We start from the raw sequence: 16,341 nt of genomic DNA on the forward strand, positions 1-16,341 counted from the left end.
TAGAAATAATATTTTTTAAATGTCAGGTACCAGCTGTATAAAATTTAATAGTTATGTCAATAACAATAATAAAAATGGTTAAAAATTACTAATATTTACTAGGCATTTTATTTGTATTATATGCTAAAAAGATAAATCCCAGGTTCACTACTGAGTTGCCATGGGACTAGGCAACATTCCCAACTATTCTGAGCTTCAGTTTTCTTATCTCTAAAGATAGAGTAGCAACACCTGCATTATAGGGTAGTTGAAAGGACTTAGTGAGATATGATTTGAAAGTTCTACACAGTGCTTGCAACTACCTACCAAGTTTAGAATAGAATCCTCCTTATATAGAGGACACTGAGACTCAGAGAAGTTAACTTACTTGCTGTAAACCACAGAGCTCCTAAGAGTTGAGGCCACTAAGAAGTGGCTTATTGAAATAGATGATTCTTTGAGTCCCCTGCAACTTTTACTTTAAAAAACTGTCTTGATTATCAAGATGCAAACACTGCCACTCAGAGACCACTCCTAGAAATTGCAGGCACACAGTCCTCAGGGTGTTGAGAAAGGTTTAGAGGACAATTCCTGTTAGATTTATCCCATTTCTTTGTTAGCAAGTGACAGTATATAGTATACCAAAATAGTTATGAGTTTTTGTGTATGCTGCCTAAATTCTCAGTGGTAAACAAATAATCTAGATTCAATGTAATTATTTGTAATTTTCATTTTTTAAATTTATGATTAAAAAATTTTAAAGTTTAAAAATGTAAATTACAGTTTTTAAATTGTGATTTAAATTTTTAAATTTTTTTGTGATTAGGACTTTAGAGTTTTAAAAAAGTTCTAGCATTAGGTATTTATCGTATATGTTAGCAGTTCCAACAGCACCTTTATTAAAACATGCCTTTTAAATAAACAGGTGTGGTTTTGTTTGTTTTTTTACTTCAACCAAGCTGTAAACTTTACACATGATTTCCACATATGTGTGTCAAATGTTGAGTATGTGAAAGAGGTAGTGCTTCAGGGTGATGGCCATTGAGAAAAACACGAATTGCCTGAGGAGTACTCATGTAGGCCTTCAAACTCACCTAATGAGCTTGTTACAAGTCTGTGCTTTTCCTATATTTGGGGGCACTTGTTTTTCTTTCTTTGGTCAGGTCTCAGAGAGCCCAGTAACTTATTTCAATCAAATCCCCATGGTTTTAAAACATTGTTTAAGGCAGCAGACATTAAAACCTGCTAATTAATACGACTAAGTTTAATTTATGCTAAGATTAGAACAGTGGGCACAGTTTCCAATAACCTATGTCTTCAAAGACTCTTTATAGGCTTTTCCTTGAGATGTATTCCCACCTGATGTGTCAGCCTTCATTACTGCTCTGATAATACCCCCATGGTCCAGAAGGAACATAAAAATCACTGAAGTTCCTCAGAGAAACTAATAGCATGTGTGTTCCTTAACAGGAAGTCAAAGCAAAAAGTTAGATCAAAGAATATATGGTTTGGACAGGAAGGACTCCAAACCCTCCAAGCCTGAGGGAGGAAATGTAAGGAGATATCCTAATTCCTTGGCAGATTTAAAGAAACAAATAAGCAGCCCCTTGACTTTTGGTTTAGTATCTTGCTTTTAAAAAAAATTAAAACCACAGTTATTTAACAGACACAAAACCTGTCTAGTCCTGACACACATTCCGAATTTCCAAAATAAATGTTACTCTTCAATATTGTTGGGATTTTTTTTCTCTGTATGTAAATATGTTTTCTAAACCCTTATAACAGGTTAAATTAATTGAGACAAGAAGGCATTTTCCAATCCAATTGGATTGGCCCTAATAGGTAAGGGTTCTGGCTGGTGAATCAAGAAAGCAAAAGTGTCTTAAATCCCCTGTGGGCCCTGGGTAAGCAATTAATAATTAACACAGCCTTTTCAATAAAGTCATCAGGAGTGAGTCATTGTTAAAAATACTGCCCGGCTGGCATAAAACCAGACTAGTCACACAATTTTTAGCCCCAACTGAAGGTTTCAGGAAGTTTGGCGATATTTTTTTTGCTGTTGTTGTTTTACATACTCTAAGCTTTGTGTCATAGTGTGAACAATATGTTTATCTAATTTATTCTACTCCTTAATTAGGAGTTAGAATAGGTTTCTAAAATCTGTAAGTAATAGGTACTATTTTATGTTTTTTAATTGCATACTGAGAATACTGTCAGGCAACTCTCTGTAGATTTATTTCTTTAGATTTAGTTTGGTTAGAGTTGGTCAGTTCTTTGATTAACTTAGTCTCCTTGTATCTCTTTTTATTAATCTTTGTCTTTCCTGCCCTTGAGCTGTCTCCAATCCTCGTTACTTACCTGTTTTTGCTTCTCAGATTGGCATTGCTATTGTCCATATCTGGGTCCAAATTACTACGGTGTCCTCCTAACTTCTTTCTGACTGGTTTCAGTTGATGCTGCTATGACTTCTAATATAGTTAATATGTACTCATGGTGAAATGCACTGAGTCTCTTCTGTCCCCTTAACAGACTCTCCTATATCACCTCTCAACTCTGTTGGATGTCAAAGACTCCTTACATCTAGTGACCTCATCCTACCTTACTTTGTTCCCCAGTATGTCACCATAGAGACCCTTAGCTTCAATAATATTCGTCTTATTGGTACATACTCCTCAAACCAACTTCTTGAGTTTTGTTCCTTCGGTACTGTTAGAGTTTTTGGTGAAAAATGGCAAACACCAAACACTAATACTTCGAAAGGAGAGAGAGAGAGAGGGAGAGAGGGAGAGAGGGAGAGAGACATGAATGTGAATGTGAATATATTGATGTCTAGGCAGTTAGATCTAGCACGGATGGATCCAGAGTTTAAACGCATCAATCTTCTCCCCTCCATGTCTCAGCCTTTTCCTTCAGAATTGGCTTTATTCTTGGCTTCCGTGTTGTGGCCTCCTGCAGCCACAGGTTTATACCCATTCTGTTGAGTAAACACAAAAGAAATTCCACGAAAGTGCTGGAAATTGGTCTCACTAGCTCTTCTTGGATCATATATCTGTCCCTGAGCCAGACCCTCTGGCCAGAAAAATGCAGTGGTCTGGTTGGCCAGATCTGGATCACACATTCCACCTGTAAGACTGGGGTAGAGTTGTCTCTATCCCTATTATATAGACTGAGAGTTAAAGAAAGGGGGCCAGGAGTCAAGGTGCTGTCACTACACAAAGAGCAAATGGATGCTACAAAGGCAAAAAGAACAGATGTCCACCACATGGTCCTATAATATAAATCTTGCCTTCTTTCTTTTCTTTGTATATGTAACCTTGCAATCCTCAAAAGGCTTTAATAGCACTACATAAAATTGTACACATGTATATTTAGCAACTAGGTGATTCATGTGTGTCTTCTCACACAACAAAATTGTAAATTTTTATAAGAATTTTATGTTTTTAATGTGTTTTATTATATCCCATACATATATCTATCATTGTAATTGTGAACTATCCTGTTACAATTATCCATTAGTATGTCTATCCCCCCTACTAGATTATACATCCTGGGCAAATAGCACAGAGCCTGACATATGGCAAGCACTGGAAGAATGCTTGATCAATAAATGAATATATTAATGAGCAAAAGTTTTTGGCACCCTAATCTTGTGTATTGTAACTATTTGTTGATTTATTGTCAACCTTCAAAGCGTGAGCTTCTTTCTTTGAGATACAGCTATTCCTTTGAAATAAAACATGTGTTTTTGAATCTGGGCAATTTTTAGAAGGAAAATGAGTCCAAGTAATGAGTTATAGATTAATTTGGTCTAGTTAATTTTTTGCTTCAAACTTATTCTTATCTTGAAGTTATAGTCTCAAGCTGGATGTAATGAAAGTGCCAGAACATTGAGTTTATTTCAGCTAATATCCACTAGGTGCCTTCACTATGATACTTGCTGCTAAATTGTCAAAACAAGGAGAAGGTGTGGTGTGCTTGATTGAAAATTATGGCCACAATACTTTTCAGCTCTTCCTATCAAGGGTGCAGCCTTTCCCCCTTGAATCTAGGGAGGCCTTGTAATTTATTTTGACCAACAGAATGTGCGAGAATGGAGTTGTGCAAGTTCTGGAGCCTAGGCTTCAAAATGCCTTATAGCTTTTTGCTTCACCTCTTGGAACATTCCTATAACAGTGAAGTCTGGGCTAAAGTAACAAATGTCAAGAGACCACACAGAGAGGCCCAGCCAACAGCCAACATCTGGGCCCCAGACACTTGAGTGTGTGCACATCTTAGTCCCTCCAGCTCCAGTTGTGCTACTAGAGGAGTACAGGTCACATTGGTTATCCCAGATGAGATATGACAGAGAACTTCCCAGGAGAGCCCAGCCAAAATTACTGAACCCAGAATCACAAGAAACAATTACTGTTTTAAGTTACTAAGTTTTGTGATCACTTGTTATGTAGCAGTAGATAAGTGATACACATAGGGAATTGCCCTTAAGAAGTTTGTGAAATTACTATAAATATGAATCAAGACAAAAGACCCAAAGCCATCTGTAGATTTCAATGCAATCCCTATAAAAATTCCAATGGCATTTTTCACAGAAATCTAAAAACCAATCCTAAGAGTCATATGGAACCACAAAAGACTCCAAACTGCCAAAGAAATTCAGAGAAAGAACAAAGCTGGAACATTACATTTCCTAATTTCAAGCTATATTATAAAGCTATAATAATCAAAAGAGTATAGTATTGGCATAAAAACAAACACATTGACCAATGGAACAGAATTAAGAGCCCAGAAATAAACCCACACATATACAGCCAACTAATATTTGACAAAGGAGTCAAGATTACTCAATGGGGAAAGAATAGTTTGATAAATGGTGTTGGGAAAACTGGATATTCATGTGCACAGAAAATAAATTAGATCTATATCTTACATAACTCACAAGAATTAAGTTGATCTAAGGCTGCCCAAACATTGTTAAGACCATCAGCAAAGACATTTTCTAGAATGGCTATGGTAATGGCTTTGATATTTTAAAAAAATAATAAAAATAGAAGTCCCAACTCAGCATGTACAGGAAAGTGATCTTGCAATGAATATATACTAACACAGAAAAATCTTGATTATTCAGCAGCTGTTTATATGTGGTAAATCTTCTTTCAAATTATTATGTTAATTAAGGAGAACATGAAAATGTCCTTAATATATCTAACAGATTCAGTAACCTGCAGATAAGCAGCATCTATTAAAACAAAATTTTTCCTAACCTAAGGAAAACTAGGGAAGACTAAATTAGAGGGAAAAAATGTTAGGTTTATGTCATTTGCCATGAGAAGGCTGAGCTCTTCTGAACAATGGAATGGGGTAGGATATTGTAAATCACCTTCCCCACCCCCACCCCACCCCACCCCCAGCCTCTCTAAGTTATGTCTTCATTGATTATTCGAGGTGTTGTGAGTTCTCAGATCACTGAACCCACATACTCAAATATAAGCATGAACAGCTAACGAAACCAAAGGTAATTGACTTTGACGTCATCTGAGACAGTGAGAATCATGGAGTCAGATGCATGTTATTTCTCAATCAGAATGAAAATGTTTCTATATTGGATATATTTGAACTTCCTTATTTCTTTGTCTTTATTTGGCTTTACTTAGTCTGAACTTTAAATTCTGTGCTTCAGATGTCAAATTTTACCTGTGATACATTGGCTGTCATCTCTCCATTACGCAGTCACTGCAGACAGAAGGAAAAACTGAAGGATGTAAGAAGAAAAAAATAGAGTGTATTTCTTTTCTTAAATTCCTAAGTGAGCATGTATAAAGTCACTGGATTCTCCGGTACTTTTTGAGATATTAAATATTTTAGATTTCTTATGTAGATTAGTGCCTCATGTAAGTCAATACACTGGTCTGTGATGGTCTAAATTCTTGTAAAATGATGTCACCAGTAGTGCGGACTGGTTTCATCTTACTTCCTGATTTTGCCTTTTATTGGTGTTTCAAGCTGCTTGGTGCTGCTACTTTTGTAAAGTTCATGGGAATCCAGGTGCGCTTATCTCAGGTGGTAATCTTGGCATGAAGGGTGCCAGTGATTACCTGTGTTGAGTGTATCTTTTGAACCACATATAACACAATAAAATTGTTCATCTCTTTTCTCTCCCACATGCTTTAACTGAAGCAATTCATTAAGTGTCACTGTTTTTATGGGATGTTGAAACCATTCCAATTTCAGTGGCAGTGATACAACTTGGCATGATTTTAGGTATTTTTCATGGAATAAAAATGATTACTTGGCTGAGATAAAGGTTCAGTCTGCTCACAGAAAGTGTTTACTTTGGCCAGACTATTTCATTGTCCATTGTTCATTCTAGAGACTCTGTCACTCAACATTATAACCACAAAAGGCTCAGGAAGGCTTATTTTGCTTTCTTGTTATTTCTTCTAAGACTACTGCAAGTCCATTGGAGAACATAAATGAAAGGGCATTAGTAAATGACTGTTTAAGTCAGTTAAATTTTTATGGTTGTTTTGGAAGAACCAAACAACTATGGTTGTATAGTTTCCAGATGATTTATTTAAGTTTGCTATCTACAAGAAAAACATTTTTGCTTCTAGTTGAAACAGAATTTAATCTGTTACCTAGTGTATTTATTTAGTTATCATTTTATGGATGCATATTAGTCCTAGATAAATATTTTTTAAATTACCATGTCAGACCTCTCTCTTGATATTTATGGTGTTTTCACTGATTTATCTGACTTAATAGAGTTCTTTGATAAAATTTTTTCCTAGAATTGCAAGATTACATTCCAGAGAGTCTGTTAAATGTTATCTAGTTTCACCCTCTATATAGTACAAATAGAGAATGGAGACCTGGAGAGTTAAATAATAATCCTCAGTTCACAGAATTAGTTAGTGACATGGCTGAAACTAGACTGGAACTCTCCTGGCTCCTAGTCTAATTGTTGTTGTTGTTTTCCTAATTCACACTGCTATGTTCCTTCTTCTTTTTCTCTTCTATATTTACAAAAACGTAGAATTCCAGTCTCTAAGATGGTTTTTGTGTTTGTTTTTTTGGGTAGGAATTTCTATATAGAGATTTAGGTATGAAAATGCCACCCAGGACTCCTAAGGAATACACTTGTTTTCAATCACACCTATTTCAGTTGCTTTAATGCCCAAACCACAGCACTCAGAATGCTTATATTTTTCTAGTGCTTTATGCATTGCCCTTTTCTTTTTATTTAAGTTATATCATCTTTCAATGGGTTTTTCCCATAATGTATCTCAGTTGGATAACAGTAACTAAGCCCAGAGTCTCAAGGATGTAAACGTTAACATTTTCACCTTGCCAGTCAACATAGGACTTAGTTTGATGTCATTCATTTTCAAACTTGCCTCTAGATCGTACTGGCTCTTACAAAAACCCTCCTTATAACAGAAGCACCCCATGGTTAGTGTACACCTCTTGTACGACTATTGGGACTATAGTAAGATATGTACCTAGGTCTACTAGGCCACACCCCTGAAATGGGTGGGATGTTCTCTGAAAGGGAAGGTCATAGCTGATGGTTCCTCCTAGTCCATCACCTGGGGAAGAGTAGGTCCTCAGACACAGAACTGCAGCTCAGAAGGTTTGCAAATGCTTACTGAGGGCAGGTAAATAACAAAAATAAGTGAAATTGGCCAGAGGGAGGCCCCAGCAAACTGGAAGGCACATGCCCACTTACAAAGGGGTAGCTAATGCTCAACAACAGTCTACTGTTGCCATGTAGGAATAGGGGCCACATGTTTCCAGATCTTGCATGTTTGTGCATGTATGTGTGTTCAATGCCAGAAAATGTTTTTGCTTTTATTAAATATGATCACTCCAAATTTGTAATGCTGATGACTAAATTTTTAAAAACTAAATTTTAACTGGAAGTTCCTTACTGTTTCCCACAGTGGCTACCCCAGTCTGCATTCCCACCAACAGTGCACAAGGGTTCCCTTTTCTCCACATCCTCACCAACATTTGCTGTTTGTTGATTTTTTGATGGTAGCCATTCTGACAGGTGTGAGGTGATATCTCATTGTGGTTTTAATTTGCATCTCTCTGATGATTAGTGGTGTTGAGTATCTTTTCATATGTCTATTGGCCATCTGAATGTCCTCTTTGGAGAAATGTCTGTTCTGGTGCTTTGCCCATTTTTTAGTTGGATTGTTTGGGGTTTTTTGATGTTGAGTTTTATAAATTCTTTATAAATTTTGGATATTAAACTCTAATCAGCTGTATCATTGGTGATACATTCATGGGTTATCTTTTTACTTCGTTGATGATTTTCTTTGCTGTGAAAAAACTTTTTAGTTTGATGCAGTCCTATTTGTTTATTTTTTTTCTTTTGTTTCCCTTGCCCAAGGACATATAAGAAAAAATATGGAACTGCTTTATGACTCAGCGATTCTACTTCTGAGTATATATCCAAAGAAACCCGAAACACTGATTTGAAAGAATATATGCAGCCCTCTGTTCTTTGCAACACTATTTACAATAGCCAAGATTTGGAAGCAGCCCAAGTACACATCAGTAGATAAGTGGATAAAAAAGCTGTGGTACATTTACATAGTGGAATACTATTCAGCCATAAAAAATGAAATCTTGCCTTTTGCAAAAGTATGGATGGATCTAGAGGGTATTATGCTAAGTGAAATATGCTAGAGAAAGACAAATACCATATTACTTCACTTACACTTGGAATCTAATGAACAAAATAAATAAAAAAAATAGAAACAGACTCCTAGAGAGAGCAGACTGACAGCTGTCAGAGGTGGGGGGATGGTGGTTGGGGGCTAGGTGAAATAGGTATTAAGCAAAAAACAAATAAACAAAGCCCTCATAATACAGATATCCGTATGATGATTACAGAGGCAAAGAGGGGTAGGAGTAGGTAAAAGAGGTGAAGGCGGGGATAAATGGTGACAGAAGGAGACTAGGCTTTAAGTGGTGAACACACAACACAATATACAGATGATGTATTGTGGAACTGCACACTTGAAACCTGTATAATTTTATTAACCAATGTCACCCCAATAAATTCAACAAAAATGTTAAAAAAATTTTTTTAACTGGAACAGAACTAACAAAGTGTATTTGAAGACCAGATACAGTCCATAGCCCATCAGACTGCGGCTTCTGAAAGAAGAATGATATTAAGTCAGCAGCGTGGGAGATGGGTTCTTTCAGAGTATGCATATCTCGCTTTTGGAAAAGAGGAATTTGACTGTCAGGTTTGATGCTCTTGAATACTGGGAATTAGGATAATACCCATAATACAGGGTTAGACTGGGAATCAGGACAGGATAGGACTAGTACCCACAAACAGTAGGTCACCTCTGATACCCCTGATTATCTAGTTTCATGCCATTTTTATGTTAATTCCTCTTTAGACATAAAATCTTTTATGAATGTCACCACTTGGCTGGGTTCGGGGTATTAAGGAAGAACAGTTGCCATTCTCAGGTCACCACGTCAAAAGAGAAACAGCTCTGCCTGCTCAGGGCCTGGGAATGGTAGCAGGGATAGTTAGCTGAGAATCCTGAATGGGAAGGGGAACAGTGGAGGAGAGCAGTTGGGACAGTGAGGTTCTGCTGTCATCTCTTGTGGAGCTCCTCCCTCCATTGCCAGCCTGGTAAGATAAGAGGTTTGTGAAGGACTTGTCCACTTTCCTGTACCATGCTGCTGATTTGCTTTGATGCTGACTAAGTTACACCCTTAGAGTCTATTCCTTTGGTTTATACCCAAGAAATGCGTTTGCCCTCATTTAAAAAAAAAAATCTATATTCATTTTCAGAGAGAGGAAGGGAGAGAGAGAGAGAAACATCAATGATGAGTCATTGATCTGCTGCCTCCTGCACGCCCCCTGTAGTGAAGTGTTTGAACACTCTTAAAATTAATTCGTACCAAATGGGGTTTTTTTTTTAAATCCTCACCTGAGGATATTTTTTCCATTGCTTTTCAGAGTGGAAGGAAGATCGAGAGGAGAGAGAGAAACATCGATGTACACACCAATTGGTTGCCTCCCGCACACACCCCACATGGGCCAACCCGGCAACTGAGGTACTTGCCCTTGGCTGTAATTGAACCCGGGACCCTTCAGTCCTCGGGCTGACGCTCTAACTACTGAGCAAACCAGCCAGGGCCCAAATGGGATTTTTGCAAACTGTTTCAGCAGAGGATATAATCCTTGAATGAAAGCTCTACTAATTATGTAATGAATATTTATGACTTCGGATGTAATAAAATCTATTTTTTAAGACATAAAAATAAAATAAAGAGATACGTGAAAATGATAACTTCCTGGCAAGAATGCTAAGTAAAAACAGAAAAGGCACAAATAATTGTTAAAAAATAATAATAAAGATTATTAGAAAGCAAGGATTGATTGCTGAGTGGGCAAATTTTATAGCCAAGCAGGCCACCCAATCAAGCGTAGAGTTCAGAAAGGCTCTCCAGGTTGAGGTTTGGGGAAAAGACCGCGAACTGTCCTGGTCCTGTAGCAGTGCAAAGCACCTTGGCACTGGTGACTGGCATATCTCTGTTGGTTGGTTGGGTACACACTAGGCTGGCCGAAGGCCATATGCTAGGTAGGTATGGCGTGGAGCAGAAGGGCAGCCAGGGGCCTCTATTTGCACACATATCAACTGAGTCAACATTGTGTGATCCCGCCCTTTGCACTGTTGTGGGCAAGTCGGTGTTTGTTATAACCAATATCAGGAGTGAAAAGGAGATATCCATACAGATGCTGCAGACATAAATAAAAAATATTATGAACAGCTTTCAGCCAATATGTTAAAATTTTTAAAAGAAATAAGGAAGTTTCCAGAAAAATATCTTACTAAAACTGATTCGTTAAGGAATATAAAGTGTGAATAGCTCTATAAGAATGATATTAAAAGAGTAATTTTTTAAATCTTTCTACAAAGAACACTCAGGCCCAGACAGCTTCACTGACAAGGTCTACCTAACATTCAGAGAACAAATAATTCCAGCTTCATATAGATTCACACATAATCTTAATACCAAAACATGATTGGGTTTGTCTTTTCAATGCAAACTTGGTTAAATATTAAAAATGAAAATAATCCACCACATTAAAAAATTAAGTGAAACATACCAACTTCCCAAGAATAAAGGATAATATAGTTCTACTTTTTGCTAAAAAGCTGGGACCAGAACCCTTTTGTATTCCTGTTTGTATTTTTCCTACCTAGCATTTTCTATTTCGATTAGGCCCTCTGGACATGCCACCCAAAGGATGTGTGTGGTGCTTCGCATCACAGAGCACAGGCCCAGACTAGAGTTCAGTCTGCCATTACGGTACTTAAAAATTAGTGACTACCCAGGGCTTGCTGAATACATACATGGCGCATTGATGTGCCTTGAAAGGGAAAGATAAATTGATTCAAAATTCATTCTCTACCTTTGTAACCAAGAGAGATAAATATTTTCTTGTTTTCATTTTAAACTCTTGCAGACCATGGACGTGACCCTCCTAACCCCAAACCACCCCCAGGTTCAGGTTAAACTCAATTAACCCTCCTTTGCTCTATGCCTCATTTTAACACTTTCCCTAAACTGTCCTTTGAATTCTTTAGCCCCGAGTCAGTCCACTTGCTTATCTCCTTTATACATCTAGTTTAGACAAGCCAGGAGAATAGCTGCCAAATATTGTTTTTAATTACTTTTTTGAGTTAAAAATGCTTGCCTCAGCTGTTCTTTTATAACTGTGTTATTAACTGCCGAAGGGCACTTTGCCTTTTATATTAAATTTGGTGAACAGAACAATAGAATGTCGAGCTGGAGAAGAATTTTAAAGGCTGGTTATTCCAGCTGTCCTTTTGGTTGTCTCTAAACTATGTTCCAGTAAGTATTCTCAAGCCTGTGCTTAAATACATCCAGGACTGGTGAACTTGTTATGAAGGGGATATTAAGCAATGTCCACTAATGATCATGATGTTAATAAGCACACCAGTAATAAAAATGCATTTCTTCATCTTTCTTTCCTGTCACATAGCAACGGTCTTGGAGTGGAGGGGCAAAGGGAGTTGCATTTCAAAATACATCTTCCACTCTATTCCCAGTGATTCATTAAATTCAGTACATTGTCCCTAGATAGGACACACGTGCCATATATTCAGAATAGAACAGTAATAGGCTCACTTCCTGAAATCACTGCCAAAGGCCATCGAAATGACCTGTATCACTTGGGAGGTAATATTATTTACCTCCCTTAGTAAGACATGGGCTTTGAATTGCTATTGCTTTTGCTTTTTGGTTTTTTTCCCAGGAAAAAAGTAGGTAGGCCCTATTTATCTATCCTGTTCCTTGTGACCATAGGCACAGATTTTAAGACAGTTGGCCTATGTTTGCAATGTGATTTGTGCTGAAAGAAACTAGAGGCCCTCATGGGAGTTAGGCTCCTGAATTTTGTACCAAGCACTGGCATTAATAAATGACTAAAGACTCATATGGCGATTCTGTTTTGGACTAACCACATTACTGCTGCTTCTGTTGATGTCAGTATTATCTAGAAATAATAAATGCGCTATGACAGGGAAGGCTGACACGTGGCAGCCAATTTGTTCAGATTCCCCCATGCTTCCTTTTATTGGTGTGGTGGTTCTAAATTCAGAACAGTAGCTGCCTCTGGTGTTTTGGAAGGAGTATTTTCTCTCTTGCCGCTGAGGGTAATAAATCCAGCAGTGTTATCTAAACAATCCACATAAATGAAAGATTAATGACCAATAAATAGAGACAATATTATAAGATACTGTTAACCCAAGTCTCAGGACCCCCTAAGTACTCTGCATTATCATCTGGCTGTGATGTGATGAGATGCCCGGCATTCACACGAAGGACAGAGAAGAAAGGACTGGAGGTAGAAAACAGAGGGGTGGCTCGGGTGGCCAGGGCACAGCGCTGATGAATAAATCAGACCTGCTCTGCCCTCGAGCAGCTGCCACTGTGCTGCTGGGCTGTGCAGTTTCCTCGTGGTGCTGGCCAAAGTTTTGGGAAGGCCAAAGGGAGACAAGAGTTCACCAAGTAGATTAGGGAAGCAAAGTCTATCAAACCCAATAACCAAAGACTTGGACTCTCTAATGGTATATTCCATACTCAGAGAAACATAACTTTGGCCGTGACCTAACTGGCTATTTTTATTATCTTTACATTAATACGAATATTAATTACAAACTGTTGATGAAATGGTAACCACTGATTAAGTACCAAAGGTTTGTTTTTTAAGAATTAGTAATTTTAACAGGTAACTCTCAGAAGCTGGGAGAGAATATACATTTTCCCCATATATTTGTTCCCTATTAAGTTGTCCAAAATGAATTCCAAATAACTAAAACTGTGAGGTGTGACCAGATCATTGCTAACATGTGTTGATGAGTTTATCATATACCAGACATTGTCTAATATGTTGTACATATTTTCATCTTATTTAATTCTCACAACAACTCTGTGAACTACATGTTACTGTCCCCATTTTAAAGATGATGACAACATTGAAGCTTAGATTAAAATAACTTGCTTGAGGTCACATAGCTGGTCATGGTGGCTCCTGATTTGACCCCAAGCAATCTGACTGACTACAAAATCCCAGCGTTTAACCACCATTCCGTGGAAATGAACAATGTCTACAAAATTAAGCTGAAAGAGAGAAAATTTCCTCTTCTTAAAATGGAAAAAATGATTTAGTCATTCACAGGCTATGGGTAGGACTAAGGAAGATATGTAAGATGCTTAGAACAGTGCCTGGGTCCCTGGTGGCTTTGAAAAGATGTTAGGTTTCATGACTGTGGTTACTATCTATCCTCAGGGTGAAGCTTAGGCCTTCTATATGCTTCGCTTGCCTTATTTTCGCAGGGGACTTGCCCCCTGGGAAGGCGGCATAGTGTTTGGTGAATAAGCTTGGTAATTACAAGCCTTGGGGCCAAACTTGGGTGGCACTTTGAAGATGAGATTAAAACACTAGCATGTGCTTGCCAAGTACCCAGCAGAACAGGGATCTCAGTGTTTGGCAGATTTTTCTATTCCAGCATTCTCTCTGAAAGCAGGATTTTCCCAGTGATGTATTTTATGAACATGTCAAAATACACATTTCCTATGTTTTTCTGATAATCAAAACAATTAGAATCTGTGCTCTATCACCTTTAAACACTAAAAAGAGAATACACCTTACCCCTTCCTTCCAAGTGCCCTATAGAATGATGGTGGCAGAAGTGATGGCTTCCTTTGTTTCTTTGTGTGCAGAGACCTTGAGGCTCGGGGATTGCTTTGGTCTTCGGTATTTAAAGGATGCTATGCAGTCAGTTTCCTTACTGGCTTAGAAAACAATTGTTCAGTGGTTGTTATGGATGGAATGTGCGTGACTCCCCTTAACTTTGTGTGTTGAAGTGCTAGCCGCCAGTGTGATGGTATTGGAGATGGGGCTATTGGTTGGTAGGTAATTAGAATTAGATGAGGTCATGATGATGGGGCTCTTGTGATGGGATTAGTGTCTTTATTAGAAGATACACCAAAGAGCCTAGTGGGCATCGGGGACAACAGAACTGTAATGGTGTCCATTTTGTGGAAAAGAAAGTACAACCATCTCCTGGGGTCAGTAGGCTTTTTTTTTAGTTTAGCAAGGGAGTGAAGAGAGGCTGGCAAGAACTGAGTATGAGCCTAGAAACATCAGATAACATCACACTTCAAAGAGCAAAAGGAAGATGATTACCAGACCTACATTTTTGACGTTTTTCAGTGAGATCATCCCAATTAAATGATGAATTTTTGCCTCAGGAATGTTGGTTTTCATTCAGAAAAATCTGATATGAAGACAGGCTAAAAGAGAGTAATGGGAGTAGTCTACTGTATTTTTTAAAATGAACTTCCCTGCTTGGGGTCCGTTTATATGAATGCTAATCAGATTGACTTGGCTCCTTAGCAGATCTAAGTTCCTCAGCATCACTTCAGCCAAAATTGTTAGGGTAATAGTGTGAGGGCCTTTTGATCTTGTTGATTAACATGGAGCTTGGCTAACCTGATTATATGATTCTGCCAGAAACTGTGTTTAGATCAGTTAATACAGCATATTAAATTCAAATGAAGCTTCCTTGCGTCATCTAGTCCAGAACTGCTGTATTTTATTATTTGAAAATGAAGCTCCCTTTTTGCATAAAGAAAAAGTTTAGGTGTATAATTTATTTTTATTTTAAAAATTAATGTCTGTGTTGCTTGTTCCCAGTTAAGAAGTGAAACCCTATGGTACTACAATCATGGGTAATTCAGCATTCTATTCAGTTAATATATATTAAATGCCTGATATGTCACAGGCCATGTGTAAGGTACTGGGGATACTGTGGTGATACATAAAAGGCAAGGGCCCAACCCTGTGCTTATTTGTCTTATATATGAGATATAAAGCCATCTGTGATTTAACCCATTTTTCAACTCCGACCTCAATCAGTCTTCCTGCCACATGTTGCTGGGCCAGGACAGAAAATGGGAGGCAGTTGGGCAGATGACAGAGATCATTCAAAGGATCAGGGAGAAAGGACTGGCATTTTGCAGTCTATGTTGAAGGAAAGCAAACCCACCCTTGCAGTACAGTTGATAGACTTTAATATTAAAATAAACTTTGAGCATTTGCAAACAGTGACAGAGCTGTCCGCTTTGACACAAAACCATGTCACCCCAGCTATACAGCGCCGTACAAGAAGCATGTTGGATCAGACTGACTGAAGACCAGCCGAACATGGACAGTACAGGGAAAACATCTGGAGTGGTTCCAGACAAAGGCAGTTTCCCAAATAAATTGGTAGTTCACCAACACACAACAAGGGGAGACTAGAAATTCATATCAGAACCTACTGTATATAATTTGCAGTTTGCTATATGTAATTATACTCAGGCAAATGGTAGAGTAACCTGTAATGTTCTCGTTTCATAGTACAAATTGAATTATTTTAATGAGTCACCTTTTTTGTCATTAAAAGTCATGCATTAGAGAGCACTTTGTAAAGTATGTAATTGTCTGACCACTATGCTGCACACCTGAAACTAATACAAAATATTATTGAATGTAAACTGTAATTGAAAAATAAAATTTAAAGATCTTTTCCAAAAAAAAGTCATGTCCTAAAGACCTACCCAAATGAAAACTGCACGGGCTGGAACGACAGTTCACCATACTCACTACCATACCCCCAGTAACAAGCACCTTTGCCATGTTTTCTGGCTGCTCAGGCGTTTTGACCCTCTATTTAGGAAAGGTCTCGCCTTACGAATCCCGCTTCCCCAAAGGAGCAACCAGAAAACAGATTTCCCAGCCTCTCTTGCAGC

The 16,341-nt window shown here is 37.9% G+C and overlaps 1 protein-coding gene across 1 annotated transcript in view; it reads left to right on the forward strand.

Annotated features, from left to right (window-relative positions):
• MCC (MCC regulator of WNT signaling pathway) overlaps positions 1 to 16,341 on the forward strand; it is a 343,361-nt gene that overhangs the window by 58,459 nt on the left and 268,561 nt on the right. The window lies entirely within an intron of this gene.

The sequence above is a fragment of the Miniopterus schreibersii genome, assembly GCF_964146895.1.
Source record: "Miniopterus schreibersii genome assembly, chromosome: 3".
In the NCBI taxonomy this organism is placed as follows: domain Eukaryota; kingdom Metazoa; phylum Chordata; class Mammalia; order Chiroptera; family Miniopteridae; genus Miniopterus; species Miniopterus schreibersii.